General features: G+C 41.2%; 1 pseudogene; it reads right to left on the reverse strand.

The window, feature by feature from the left end:
* Positions 1-6217: 6217 nt before the first annotated feature.
* LOC102187382 lies at positions 6218-7300 on the reverse strand (annotated as a pseudogene).
* Between the last annotated feature and the right edge of the window lie 7658 nt (positions 7301-14958).

The following is a 14958-nucleotide window of genomic DNA, read 5'->3' on the forward strand; positions in this document are numbered from 1 at the left end:
ATCCCAGTGCACCAGCCCCAAGCATCCAGTATCATGCATTGAACCTGGACTGGTGATTCGTTTCATATATGATATTACACATGTTTCAATGCCATTCTCCCACATCATCCCACCCTCTCCCTCTCCCACAGAGTCCAAAAGACTGTTCTATACATCTGTGTCTCTTTTGCTGTCTCGCATACAGGGTTATTGTTACCATCTTTCTAAATTCCATATATACATGTTAGTATACTGTATTGGTGTTTTTCTTTCTGGCTTACTTCACTATGTATAATAGGCTCCAGTTTCGTCCACCTCATTAGAACTGATTCAAATATATTCTTCTTAATGGCTGAGTAATACTCCATTGTGTATATGTACCACAGCTTTCTTATCCATTCATCTGCTGATGGACATCTATGTTGCTTCCATGTCCTGGCTATTATAAACAGTGCTGCGATGAACATTGGGGTACACGTGTCTCTTTCAATTCTGGTTTCCTCAGTGTGTATGCCCAGCGGTGGGATTGCTGGGTCATAAGGAGATCAGCCCTGGGATTTCTTTGGAAGGAATGATGCTAAAGCTGAAACTCCAGTACTTTGGCCACCTCATGCAAAGAGTTGACTCATTGAAAAAGACTTTGATGCTGGGAGGGATTGGGGGCAGGAGGAGAAGGGGATGACTGAGGATGAGATGGCTGGATGGCATCACTGACTCGATGGACGTGAGTCTGAGTGAACTCCAGAAGTTGGTGATGGACAGGGAGGCCTGGCGTGCTGCAATTCATGGGGTCGCAAAGATTCGGACACGACTGAGTGACTGAACTGAACTGAACTGAACTGAAGGCAGTGTTTTAAGGAATCTCCACACTGTTCTCCATAGTGGCTGTACTAGTTTGCATTCCTACCAACAGTGTAAGAGGGTTCCCTTTTCTCCGCACCCTCTTCAACATTTATTGCTTGTAGACTTTTGGATTGCAGCCATTCTGACTGGTGTGAAATGATACCTCATTGTGGTTTTGATTTGCATTTCTCTGATAATGAGTGATGTTGAGCATCTTTCCTTGTGTTTGTTAGCCATCTGTATGTCTTCTTTGGAGAAATGTCTATTTAGTTCTTTGGCCCATTTTTTGATTGGTATAATGACCAGTCTTTAACGAGATGCCCTTTGTGTATGAGCAATGAATTATCTGACATTAATTGAGAGTCTTCTTAAAGAATTCCTGTCTTAATATTATCAAACCTATCAGCTTGTTACAGAAGTTGAAGTTGCTGCCATTAGCATCACTCTTCTGGGTCAAAGTTTAATCATTTTCTCTAGAAGATTTCTGTTAAAAATGCACATTTTTAATCTGAGAGGGCAGATGTGTAGCACATTAGCTAGCTGTCACCTCAGAGAGATCATGGCTCTGGTCTCTGAGAGTCCTCTATACTGATACCTTTCTGTTAGTAGGCAGATACTCATTTCTGTTTTCACTAAACTGTGAGCTCTTAGACTGAGGTCAGAATTCACCTCTATATTCCCTGTGCCTGGCATTGTAGTAGTTGGTTCATATATATGTCTTGAATGGATGAATAAATGCCTGGTGGGTACATGATGCTTGAAGATAGAGGGTGGGAGGTTTGCAAGGAAAAGCTCCCCATATGTAGCACAGGCAGGAAAAGGGAAGCCTAAGTGGAAGGGCACAAGCATGGGTCTGGAGTACCAGAGAATGACAGGATGTGTGCATGTTAAGTTGCTTCAGTTGTGTTTGAGTCTTTGCAACCCTATGGACCATAGCCTGCCAGGGTCCTCTGTCCATGGAATTCTCCAGGCAAGAATACTGGAGTGGGTTGCCATGCCCTCCTCCAGGGGATCTTCCTGACCCAGGGATCTAACACGTGTCTCTTATGTCTCCTGCATTGTCAGGTGGGTTCTTTACCACTAGTGCCACCTGGGAAGCCCAGCGACAGGATGATATAAGTCTATTGTGGGAAAAGTAGACAAGATAGAAACTAATTGGAGGCCAGCTTCAAAGTTCAAGGCTTTGTGGAAGCTGTGTCTAAGGGGGTGAGCTCTGGAGACAGAATGGGCTAAAATTCCAGCCTTGCTGCTTTCTGCTAGAATTTGGCTTTTACTTCAAGTAAGACAGCGATAAATTTTGGATGGGATGTTTGAGTAAAAAAATAACTTGATGTGACTTTTATTTTGACAGGATCCCTCTGGTTGTAGTGTTGGGGGTAGAATGAGGAGGGAGGTCAATGCCAGCATGGGGAACATTGGTAAAGAGGCTATGCCAGTAATCCAGGCTGGCAAGGAGAGTGGCTTAGGACAAGATGGATGCAGTGCAGATCGTGAGACATGGTCAGATTCAGCATGTATGCTGGAGACAGAGTTGTCAACATTTCATGATGGATAATGCTGGACCTCTTTCATCTGTGCCCAACAAAACAAAATGAAGCACTATAATGTCTGTAAACTATCAAATAGAAGTTGATATTACTGGGTTAAGCAGAGCTAATTTTCCAGTAAAGCAAAACTTTCTTGCTTTACTTGCTTTACAAATCCAAGAAGTAACCTTGGATTTGGTATGTTTCCGACAGCTGACGTGAGGCTTTCAAGTCCACATTTTCCAGCTGTCTTCTATAAGGAGCTTCAGCAGAGTAGTATTTACATTACCTCTTTTCCTGCTGATTGAATCTGTAGCAAACGGAGCAGTGTGTACAATTTTATCTCAGTTGAGAGCATTTCTGACTGTAGACCTGTCATTCTTTGTATGGGAAATAGAATTCTTTTAGGATGTACTTATTACAGGGAAAGTTTTTACCCAGTGAGATAAATACACTATGAAAACAATTTGACCAGATAAGGGTTCATGAACCCCATCTATCTACCTATGTACACACACTCAGCTTCATGTAAGTCTGCAAGTCTCTCTGGCCCTGATATGAGAAAACAAAATCTTGGTTAGAGTAACAATGAGTATTCTAATCCCTGAATAAAATTTTCAGTATTCAAATTCTTCATTTGATTACCCAGATGATTTTTTTTTTTTTGGTTCATGTAACAACTGCTCTGTGAGGGTGTGTGGGAATAGGGAAACTTCTGAATACTGTATCCTTATGGCACTCAGAGGGGAATTAACCTCCTTGATTCATTAGCATCTCTCAGAATAGTGCTCCATCCCCTACCAATTTGACATAACTAGGTATACAAGCAGCAAGAGAAGTGTTGGCAAGGGAACCTGAGTCCCTCCAAAGATATACAGTCTCATGGCTGAGCTGAACTGAGATTGAAAAACACAATCAACCTTCATTCCTAGGTCTGTGGTGGCATCTAAAATCAATCTCCAGGAGTCCTGTGTATCTGTGGAAGGCACCTGAGACAGCAGGCAGATACCAATGGTTCCGGGTAGTTTTTTAAATCCCTCCTTTGTGGAGATGGTATTTGATCCATTGACGTTTTCTTAGAGGTGAGGGCTGGAAAAGTCCTTGTGACTTCTGTCAGTGTGCCTATCTACAGCTTAGCAGCCAGAGGATGAGGTTGTAGACACGAGGGTGCCTGTAATTGAATCAGTGATATCCTGCTTCCTCTGAAAATTCAAGTGAAATTCCATTTTGATGGATTCTTCTCTGGGCAGGAGTAAATTTTTCTTTTTTTAAAAATTAATTATTTTAACTGGAGGGTAATTTCTTTACAATATTGTGGTGGGTTTTGCCATACATTGACATGAATCCACCACAGGTGTACATGTGTTCCCCATCCTGAACTCCCCTCCCACCTCCCTCCCCATCCCATCCCTCTGGGTCATCTCTGTGCACCAGCCCTGAGCACCCTGTCTCATGCATCAAACCTGGACTGGCGATTCATTACACATATGATAATATACATGTTTCAATGCTATTCTCCCAAATCGTCCCACCCTGTCCCTCTCCCACAGAGTCCAAAAGACTGCTCTATACATCTGTGTCTCTTTTGCTGTCTCGCATATAGGGTTATCGTTACCATCTTTCTGCTGCTGATGCTGCTAAGTTGCTTCAGTCGTGTCTGACTCTGTGTGACCCCAGAGACGGCAGCCCACCAGGCTTCTCCATCCATGGGATTTGCCAAGCAAGAGTACTGGAGTATGTTGCCATTTCCTTCTCCAATGCATGAAAGTGAAAAGTGAAAGTGAAGTCGCTCAGTTGTGTCCGACTGCAGCCTACCAGGCTCCTCCATCCATGGGATTTGCCAGGCAAGAGTACTAGAGTGGGTTGCCATTGCCTTCTCCGACCATCTTTCTAAATTCCATATATATGCATTAGTATACTGTATTGGTGTTTTTCTTTCTGGCTTACTTCACTCTGTATAATAGGCTCCACTTTCATTCACCTCATTAAAACTGATTCAAATGTATTCTTTTTAATGGCTGAATAATATTCCATTGTGTTTATGTACCACAGCTTTCTTATCTGTCCGTCTGCCAATGGACATCTAGGTTACTTCCATGTCCTGGCTATTATAAACAGTGCTGCTATGTACATTGGGGTACACGTGTCTCTTTCAATTCTGGTTTCCTTGGAGTGTATGCCCAGCAGTGGCATTGCTGGGTCACAAGGCAGTTCTATTTCCAGTTTTTTAAGGAATCTCCACACTGTTCTCCATAGTGGCTGTATTAGTTTGCATTCCCACCAGCAGTGTAGGAGAGTTCCCTTTCCTCCGCACCCTCTCCAGCATTTATTGCTTGTAGACTTTTGGATCACAGCCATTCTGACTGGCGTGAAATGGTACCTCATTGTGGTTTTGATTTGCATTTCTCTGATAATGAGTGATGTTGAGCATCTTTCCTTGTGTTTGTTAGCCATCTGTATGTCTTCTTTGGAGAAATGTCTATTTAGTTCTTTGGCCTGCTTTTTGACTGGGTCATTTATTTTTCTGGAATTGAGCTGTAGGAGTTGCTTGTATATTTTTGAGATTAATTCTTTGTCAGTTGCTTCATTTGCTATTATTTTCTCCCATCCTGAAGGCTGTCTTTTAACCTTGCTTATAGTTTCCTTCGTTGTTCAAAAGCTTTTAATTTTAATTAGGTCCCATTTGTTTATTTTTGCTTTTATTTCCATTAGTCTGGGAGGTGGGTCATAGAGGATCCTGCTATGATTTATGTCAGAGAGTGTTTTGCCTAAGTTTTCCTCTAGGAGTTTTATAGTTTCTGGTCTTACATTTAGATCTTTAATCCATTTTGAGTTTTTATTTTTGTGTATGGTGTTAGAAAGTGTTCTAGTTTCATTCTTTTACAAGTGGTTGACCAGTTTTCCTAGCACCACTTGTTAAAGAGATTGTCTTTTCTCCATTGTATATTCTTGCCTCCTTTGTCAAAGATAAGGTGTCCATAGGTGCATGGATATATGCATTACTATACTGTATTGATATTTTTATTTCTGACTTATTTCACTCTGTATAATAGATTCCAGTTTCATCCACCTCATTAGAACTGACTCAAATGTGTTCTTTGTTACAGCTGAGTAATATTCCATTGTGTATATGTACCACAACTTCCTTATCCATTTGTCTGCTGATAGACATCTGGGTTGCTTCCATGTCCCAACTATTGTAAACAGTGCTTCAATGAATGGGGGGTACATGTCTCTTTCAATTCTTGTTTCCTCAGTGTGTATGCCCAGCAGTGGGATTGCTAGGTCATATGGCAGTTCTATTTCCAGTTTTTTAAGGAAACTCCACACTGTTCTCCATGGTGGCTGTACTAGTTTGCATTCCCACCAACAGTGTAAGAAATTTCCCTTTTCTCCACACCTTCTCCAGCATTTATTGTTTGTAGACTTTTTGATAGCAGCCATTCTGACTGGCCTGAGATGGTACTTCATTGTGTGTGGGTTTTTTTTTTTTTTGAAAAGTTAAAAATTCCTTAATTTTTTATTCCTGGTACCATTACCACAATTTACAGGGCAATATACCTGATGTAATGAAAAGAAAAAGAAAAAGACAAAGCTACAACAGATAAAAGACCTCAGGAATGTACATCTAATTGACACTACATTGCATTAATCAATAGCTGCACTTTTTGCAAACTGTGCCTATGACAGTCCTGAACAAGAAGGGTTTCCTGTTTAAGCTGCAGTAACTTTTCTGACTATGGATCATCATTCCTTCTGTGGCAGATTTTTATAGTTCCTCTAATGCATTTGGGACGACTGTCTCAAAGTAACCTTCAACTTTCCTTACAACTCCTCGCTCTCTCTCCTGCTAATAACTGTATCCCTTTTTTCTGAGTTTTTAGAACCTTCTGCTACCATATCCACCACTTCCACCACCAGATCCATAACCACCACCAGAGGGACTGCCCGAGCTTCTTCCACCAAAACTACCTCCTTTCATGGGTCCATAATTTGACTGCTGTTGTCCACTATAATTTCCAGAATCATTATAGTTTCCACCACCACCATAGTAACCTCCAAAATTTCCTCCTTCATTGTAACCATCATATCCTCCACCACCGCCACAATATCTACCACCTTGGTTTCCATTTCCTCCTGGTCCACCACCACCGTAACTTCCTCTACTACTATAACCAGGACCACCACCATAGTTGCCACCATCACCTCCAAATCCATTATATCTGCATCACCTCCTCCATAACTCCCTCTGCTGCCACCACCTCCACCACCATAGCCTCCTCTTCCACCAAATTTTCCACCATGGCCAAAGTTACCTCCACCACCTCCAAAGTTTCCTCCACGACCCATCAAGTTGCCAGATCCACCACCATGACCTCTTTGTGATCCAGCAGATTGCATCTCTTATTTAGAAAGGGCCTTTTTCACTTCACAGTTATGCCCATTCATAGTGTGGTATTTCTGAACAACAGTTATATCAACTGTATCATGATCATCAAAAGTTACAAAAGCAAATCCTCTCTTTCTCCTACTCTGCCTGTCTCCCATAACTTCAATGGTTTAAATCTTGCCATACTTTTCAAAGTAGTCTCTCAAATTATATTCTTCTGTATCTTCTTTAATACTACCAACAAAAATTTTCTTCACTGTTAGATGGGCACCAGGCTTTACAGAATCCTCTCTAGAAACAGCTCTTTTTGGTTCCACTACACGCCCATCAACCTTGTGTGGTCGAGCACACATTGCTGCATCCAATTCTTCAACACAAGAGTAAGTCACAAAACCAAAGCCCCTGGAACGTTTTGTTTGGGGATCTGTCATCACCACACAATCTGTAAGTGTGCCCATTTCTCAAAATATTCTCTTAAGCTATTATCTGTAGTTTCAAAGCTCAGACCACCAATAAACAGCTTTCTCAACTGCTCTAGTTCCTTGGGATCATGACCCTCCATTTTAAGACCAGACTCACCTCTTCCAACTCAAGTTCAATATGGGACCCTTCCTTGTGGTTTTGATGTGCATTTCTCTGATAATGAGTGATGTTGAGCATCTTTTCATGTGTTTGTTAGCCATCTGTATGTCTTCTTTGGAGAAATGTCTGTTTAGTTCTTTGGCCCACTTTTTGATTGGGTTGTTCATTTTTCTGGCATTGAGCTACATGAGCTGCTTGTACATTTTTGAGATTAATTCTTTGTCAGTTGTTTCAGTTGCTATTATTTTTCCCATTCTGAAGGCTGCCTTTTCACCTTGCTTATAGTTCCCTTCGTTTTGCAAAAGCTTTTAAGTTTAATAAGGTCCAATTTGTTTATTTTTGTTTTCATTTCCATTACTCTGGGAGGTGGGTCACAGAGGATCCTGCTGTGATTTATGTCAGAGAGTGTTCTGCCTATGTTTTCCTCTAGGAGTTTTATAGTTTCTGCTCTGACATTTAGACATTTAATCCATTTTTAGTTTATTTTTGTGTATGGTGTTAGAAACTGTTCTAGTTTCATTCTTTTACAAGTGGTTGACCAGTTTTCCCAGCAACACTTGTTAAAGGGATTGTATCTTCTCCATTGTGTATTTTTGCCTCCTTTGTCAAAGATAAGGTGTCCAGAGATGCATGGGTTTATCTCTTGGCTTTCTATTTTGTTCCATTGATTTCCATTTCTGTCTTAGTGCCAGTACCATACTGTCTTGGTGACTGTAGCTTTGTAGTATAGTCTGAAGTCAGGCAGGTTGATTCCTCCAGTTCCATTCTTCTTTCTCAAGATTGCTTTGGCTATTCGAGTTTTTTGTGTGTGTTTCCATACAAATTGTGAAATTATTTGTTCTAGTTCTGAAAAATACTGTTGGTAGCTTGATAGGGGTTGTGCTGAATCTATAGATTGCTTTGGGTAGTATACTCATTTTCACTAAATTGATTCTTCCAATCAATGATCATGGTATATTTCTCCATCTATTTGGTCATCTTTAATTTCTTTCATCAGTGTTTTGGAGTTTCCTGTATATAGATCTTTTGTTTCTTTAGGTAAATTTATTCATAAGCATTTTATTCTTTTCATTGTAATGGTGAATGTGATTGTTTCCTTAATTTCTCTTTATATTTTCTCATTGTTTGTGTATAGAAATGCAAGGAATTTCAGTGTATTAATTTTATATCCTGCAGCTTTACTCTATTCATTGATTCAGTTCAGTTCAGTTCAGTAACTCAGTCGTGTTCACCTCTTTGCAAACCCATGAATCACAGCACACCAGGCCACCCTGTCCATCACCAACTCCTGGAGTTCACTCAAATTCATGTCCATCGAGTTGATGATGCCATATCTGAGGTTATTGATATTTCTCCTGGCAGTCTCGATTGCAGCTTGTGCTTCTTCCAGCCCAGCGTTTCTCATGATGTACTCTGCATAGAAGTTAGATAAGCAGGGTGACAATATACAGCCTTGACATACTCCTTTTCCTATTTGGAACCAGTCTGTTGTTCCATGTCCAGTTCTAACTGTTGCTTCCTGACTTGCATATAGGTTTCTCAAGAGGCAGGTCAGATGGTCTGGTATTCCCATCTCTTTCAGAATTTTCCACAGTTTATTGTGATCCACACAGTCAAAGGCTTTGGCATAGTCAATAAAGCAGAAATAGATGTTTTTCTGGAACTCTCTTGCTTTTTCCATGATCCAGTGGATGTTGGCAATTTGATCTCTGGTTCCTCTGTCTTTTCTAAAACCAGCTTGAACATCAGGAAGTTCACGGTTCACGTATTGCTGAAGCCTGGCTTGGAGAATTTTGAGCATTACTTTACTAGCATGTGAGATGAGTGCAATTGTGTGGTAGTTTCAGCATTCTTTGACATTGCCTTTCTTTGGGATTGGAATGAAAACTGACCTTTCCCAGTCCTGTGGCCACTGCTGAGTTTTCCAAATTTGTTGGCATATTGAGTGCAGCACTTTCACAGCATCATCTTCCAGGATTTGAAATAGCTCAACTGGAATGCCATCACCTCCACTAGGTTGTTTGTAATGATGCTTCCTAAGGCCCACTTGACTTCGCATCCCAGGATGTCTGGCTCTAGGTGAGTGATCACACCATCATGATTATCTGGGTCATGAAGATCTTTTTTGTTTAGTTCTTCTGTGTATTCTTGCCACCTCTTCTTAATATCTTCTGCTTCTGTTAGGTCCAGACCATTTCTGTCCTTTATCAAACCCATCTTTGCATGAAATGTTCCCTTGGTATCTCTAATTTTCTTGAAGAGATCTCCACTCTTTCCATTCTATTGTTTTCCTCTACTTTTTTTCATTGATCACTGAGGAAGGCTTTCTTATCTCTCCTGCTATACTTTGGAACTCTGCATTCAGATGCTTATATCTTTCCTTTCCTCCTGTGCTTTTAGCTTCTCTTCTTTTTACAGCTGTCCTGCAGAGCTAAGGCCTCCACAGACAGCCATTTTGCTTTATTGCATTTCTTTTCCATGGGGATGTTCTTGATCCCTGTCTGCTGTACAATGTAACGAACCTCTGTCCATAGTCCATCAGGCACTCTGTCTATCAGATCTAATCCCTTAAATCTATTTCTCACTTTCACTGTATAATCATAAGGGATTTGATTTAGGTCATACCTGAATGGTCTAGTGGTTTTCCCCAGTTTCTTCAATTTAAGTCTAAATTTGGCAATAAAGAGTTCATGATCTGAGCCACAGTCAGCTCCTGATCTTGTTATTGCTGACTGTACAGAGCTTCTCCATCTTTGGCTGCAAAGAATATAATCAATCTGATTTCAGTGTTGACCATCTGGTGATGTCCACGTGTAGAGTCTTCTCTTGTGTTGTTGGAAGAGGGTGTTTGCTATGACCAGGGCATTTTCTTGGCAAAACTCTATTAGCCTTTGCCCTGCTTCATTCCGCATTCCAAGGCCAAATTTGCCTGTTACTCCAGGTGTTTCTTGACTTCCTACTTGTGCATTCCATTCCCCTATAATGAAAAAGACATGTTTTTTTTTTTTTTTTTTTTTTTGGTATTAGTTCTATAAGGTCTTGTAGGTCTTCATAGAACCGTTCAACTTCAGCTTCTTCAGCATTACTGGTTGGGCCATAGGCTTGGATTACCGTAATATGGAATGGTTTGCCTTGGAAACAAACGGAGATCATTCTGTCGTTTTTGAGATTGCATCCAAGTACTGCATTTCGGACTCTTTTGTTGACCGTGATGTCTTCTCCATTTCTTCTAAGGGATTCCTGCCTACAGTAGTAGATATAACAGTCATTTGAGTTAAATTCATACATTCACTGATTCCTAGAATGTCGACGTTCACTCTTGCCATCTCCTGTTTGGCCACTTCCAATTTGCCTTGATTCATGGACCTGACATTCCAGGTTCCTATGCAATATTGCTCTTTACAGCATTGGACCTTGGTTCTATCACCAGTCACATCCACAACTGGGTGTTGCTTTTGCTTTGGCTCCACCCCTACATTCTTTCTGGATTTATTTCTCCACTGACCTCCAGTAGCATATTGGGCATCTACTGACCCAGGAAGTTCCCCTTTCAATATCCTATCATTCATTGATTAGCTCTTGTAATTTTCTGGTGGAGTCTTTAGGGTTTTCTATGTAGAGGATCATGTCATCTGCAAACAGTGTGAGTTGTACTTCTTCTTTTCCAGTATGGAATCCTTTTATTTCTTTTCTTTGATTGCTGTGGGCTAAAACTTCCAAAACTATGTTGAATATTAGTGGTGAGAGTGGGCACCCTTGCCTTGTTCCTGATTTTAGAGGAAATGTTTTCAGTTTTTCACCATTGAGGATAATATTTGCTGTGGGTTTGTTTGAATATGGCTTTTATTGTGTTATGTTCCTTCTGTGCCTGCTTTCTGAAGAGGTTTTTTTTTTTTATATTATCATAAATGGGTGTTGAATTTTATCAAAGGATTTCTCTGCATCTATTAAGGTAATCTTATGATTTTGTCTTTCAACTTGTTAATGTGGTGTATCACATTGATTGATTTGTGACTTTTGAAGAATCCTTGCATCCCTGGGATAAAGCCCACTTGCTCAAATGTATGATCTTTCTCATATGTTGTTGGACTCTGTTTGCTATAAATTTGTTGAGGATTTTTGCATCTATGTTCATCAGTGATATTGGCCTGTAGTTTTCTTTTTTGTGGCATCTTTGTCTGGTTTTGGTATTAGGGTGATGGTGGCCTCATAGAAAGAGTTTGGGAGTTTACCTTCCTCTGCAATTTTTTGGAATAGTTTGAGTAGGATAGGTGTTAGATTTTCTCTAAATGTTTGGTAGAATTCAGCTGTGAAGCCATCTGGTCCTTGGCTTTTGTTTGTTGGAAGATTTTTGATTACATTTTCAATTTCCATGCTTGTGATGTGTCTGTTAAGATATTCTATTTCTTCCTGTTTCAATTTTGGAAGGTTATATTTTTCTAAGAATTCGTCCATTTCTTCCAAGTTGTCCATTTTATTGGCATATAATTGCTCATTGTAGTCTCTTATGATCTTTTGTATTTCCATGTTGTCTGTTGTGATATCTCCATCTTCATTTCTAATTTTATTTATTTGATTCTTCTGGCCTGAAGGGTTTCTATTGAAAGATAGCTGTTATCCTTACGGGGATCCCCTTGAGTGTTATTTGTTGCTTTTCCTTTTCTGCTTTTAGTATTTGCTCTATGTTTTTAATATTTTTTTTAGTTTGATTAATATGTGTCTTGGGGTGTTTTGCCTTGGGTTAACCTTTTTGGGACTCTCTGGGTTTCTTGGAGTTGAGTGACTATTTCCTTCCCCATTTTAGGGAAGTTTGCAACTATTATCTCCTCAAGTATTTTCTAATTCCCTTTCTTTTTGTCTTCTTATGGGACACCTATGATTCGAATGTTGGGGTGATTAACCCTGTCCCAGAGTCTCTGAAAGTGAAAGTGAAAGTGAAGTCGCTCAGTCGTGTCTGACTCTTTGCGACCCCGTGGACTGTAGCTCGCCAGGCTCCTCCGTCCATGGGATTCTCCAGGCGAGAATACTGGAGTGGGTTGCCATTTCCTTCTCCAGGGGATCTTCCCGACCCAGGGATCGAACTCAGGTCTCCCGCATTGCAGGCAGACGCTTTAACCTCTGAGCCACCAGGGAAGCCCAGAGTCTCTGAAGTTGTCCTCATTTAATTCTTTTTTCTTTTTTCCTCTCTGCTTCATTTATTTCCACCATTCTATCTTCCACCTCACTTATCCTCTCTTCTGCCTCAGTCATTCTACTGTTGGTTCCCTCCAGAGTGCTTTTAATCTCAGTTATTACATTGTTGATTATTGATTGACTCTTCTTTATTTCTTCTAGGTCCTTGTTAAACATTTCCTGCATCTTCTCAATCCTTGTCTCTACTCTATTTATCTGTAACTCCATTTTGTTTTCAAAATTTTGGATCATCTTTACTATTATTATTCCGAAATGTTTTTCAGGTAGACTCCCTATCTCTTCTTTTGTTTGGTTTGGTGTGTTTTTTTTTTTTTTTTTTTAAATCATGTTCCTTCACCTGCTGAATATTTCTCTGCCTTTTCATTTTGTTTAGATTGCTGTGTTTAGGGTGCCATTTCTTCAGGCCAGCAGGTTGTTATTCCTCTTAATTGTGGATTCTGTTCCCTGTGGGTGGGGTTGGGCCAGTGGCTTGTCAAGGTTTCCTGGTTTGTGGAACTTGTGTCTGTGTTCTGGTGGGTAGAGCTGGATATCTTCTCTCTAGACTGCAATGAGGTGTCTGGTAGTGAGTTTTGGGGTGTCTATGGGCTTGGCATGGCTTTGGGCAGCCCATCTTTTAATGTTTAAGGTTGTGTTCTTGTTTTGCTGGAGAATTAGCATGGTGTGTCTTGCACTGGAACTTGTTGACTCTTCAGTGGGGCTTAGTTTCAGTGTAGGTATGGAGACTTTTGGGTTAGCTCTTGTCTATCAATGTTCCCTGGAATCAGGAGTTCTATGATGTTCTAAAGTTCTGGAGTTAAGCCTCCTGCCTCTGGGTTCCAGTTCTTCTCTTACAGTAGCCTAAATACTTCTCTATCCATATAGCACCGAAGATGAAACCCTTAGGCTGATGGTGAAACAGCTCTCCACAGCCAGGAACTGTGGAGCCATCAACAGCCAACTCCACAGCCAACACCTCTCCATACCCAGAGAGACTGACGGAGTTATATGAAGAAGAGAAGAAGGAGGAAGGAGATAGAGGTCACTTGGAGGAGAAAAGGGAGTGTCAAGAGGGGAAGAGAGCAATCAAGCCAGTAATCTAATCCCTACGTGAAAATGGATACTGAAGATTAGATTCTTAAAGGTACAAAATTGATTACAAATATAAAAAAGCAAAGATTAAAAACCTAGAACAGAGGTTAGACTCTGACAAATACAATATAAAAATGCAAAACAAAATCGATCACAAAAATTAAAATATATATGGAATTTGTTGTTAAAATAGGGTTTTTTTTTTGAAAGGTAATAGTAGGCTATAAAAATGAAAGGCAAGAGTCATAAAGAACTAAAATTTTTCAAATTTTAAAAAGAGATAATAGTAAAAATATACCTAGGAGTTTTTCAGGACCTGTTGTGGGCAGTATGGGGTCAGTTTTGTGTCAGATAGTCCCTTCTTCTGGCTTGTACTTAGTCTCAAGGTCTATAGCTGCTCCTCAAATACACAGTCTCAGCAATAGTTGCAGGGTTTCATTCTGTTTCACCTGTCACTCCTGGGGCGGTTCCCCGTTCTTTGTTTATTTTGCCTTCCTCTGTTTGCAAGTCTCTTCAGTGTCTAATTTCTGTCCTGACACGAGTGGGCAAAGGCTCACTTGTTCGACTGCTGTGGAGAGGAATGGACACTGCAAACAGATACCACTGGCATGTGTGGGGAGTGCTTTCAGTGGATGGATGGACCACACTGGGTTTGCCACAGCCCACGGTGATGTGTACTTTCCAGGTCCACACTGCTCAGCCTCCAGAGTGCTCTGCAAGGGCACTGTCCCAGGTGAGCCCTGCATTTTGAGCACTTCCCAGGTCTAAGCCTCTCAGATTCTCAGGTGTTCTGCAAGGTCACAGACCCACATGAGCTGTGTTTTGTGCCCTTCCCAGGTCCAAGCTGCTCAAGTGACTGGGTGCTTGGCAAGTGGACTGTCCCAGGTGGGCCATGCGTATTATGCACCTCCATGATCCCGGCTGCTTGGTTTCCCGTATGTGCTGTGAGGGCACAGTCCCAGGTTTGACGTGTATCTCCTCTGGGGAGCTAATCTCAGGCTGTGACACTACTGGCAGATGTGAACCACCCAGGATCCCAGGAAGATGTGGTAAGCAACCGGCAGCCTGCTCAGTTTGCTGGAAGATGTGATCTCTGGGGCCAATATTGCAGCCACTCCTTGCCTTCCAGCTCTGGCTGTCATACACATGCCTCTCTGCCTCCAGGGAGGTAGGGCCCTAAATGGCAGCCATCTTGCTCTCCTTTGGTATTCGTTAGGGGCACAATCTTTTGTTCTGTGACGGCTCCAGGGGTCACCATGCAGGATTAGAGTCTTTCGCAGGAAAGGTCTTTTTTTTTTGAGGGGGGTTGTTATGGCACTTTAGCTCCTTTAGATTGCCCTCAAGGCATTCAAGCCCAGTCCTTACCCTAGGGACCGA

Source organism: Capra hircus (assembly GCF_001704415.2).
Source record: "Capra hircus breed San Clemente chromosome X unlocalized genomic scaffold, ASM170441v1, whole genome shotgun sequence".
Taxonomy (NCBI): domain Eukaryota; kingdom Metazoa; phylum Chordata; class Mammalia; order Artiodactyla; family Bovidae; genus Capra; species Capra hircus.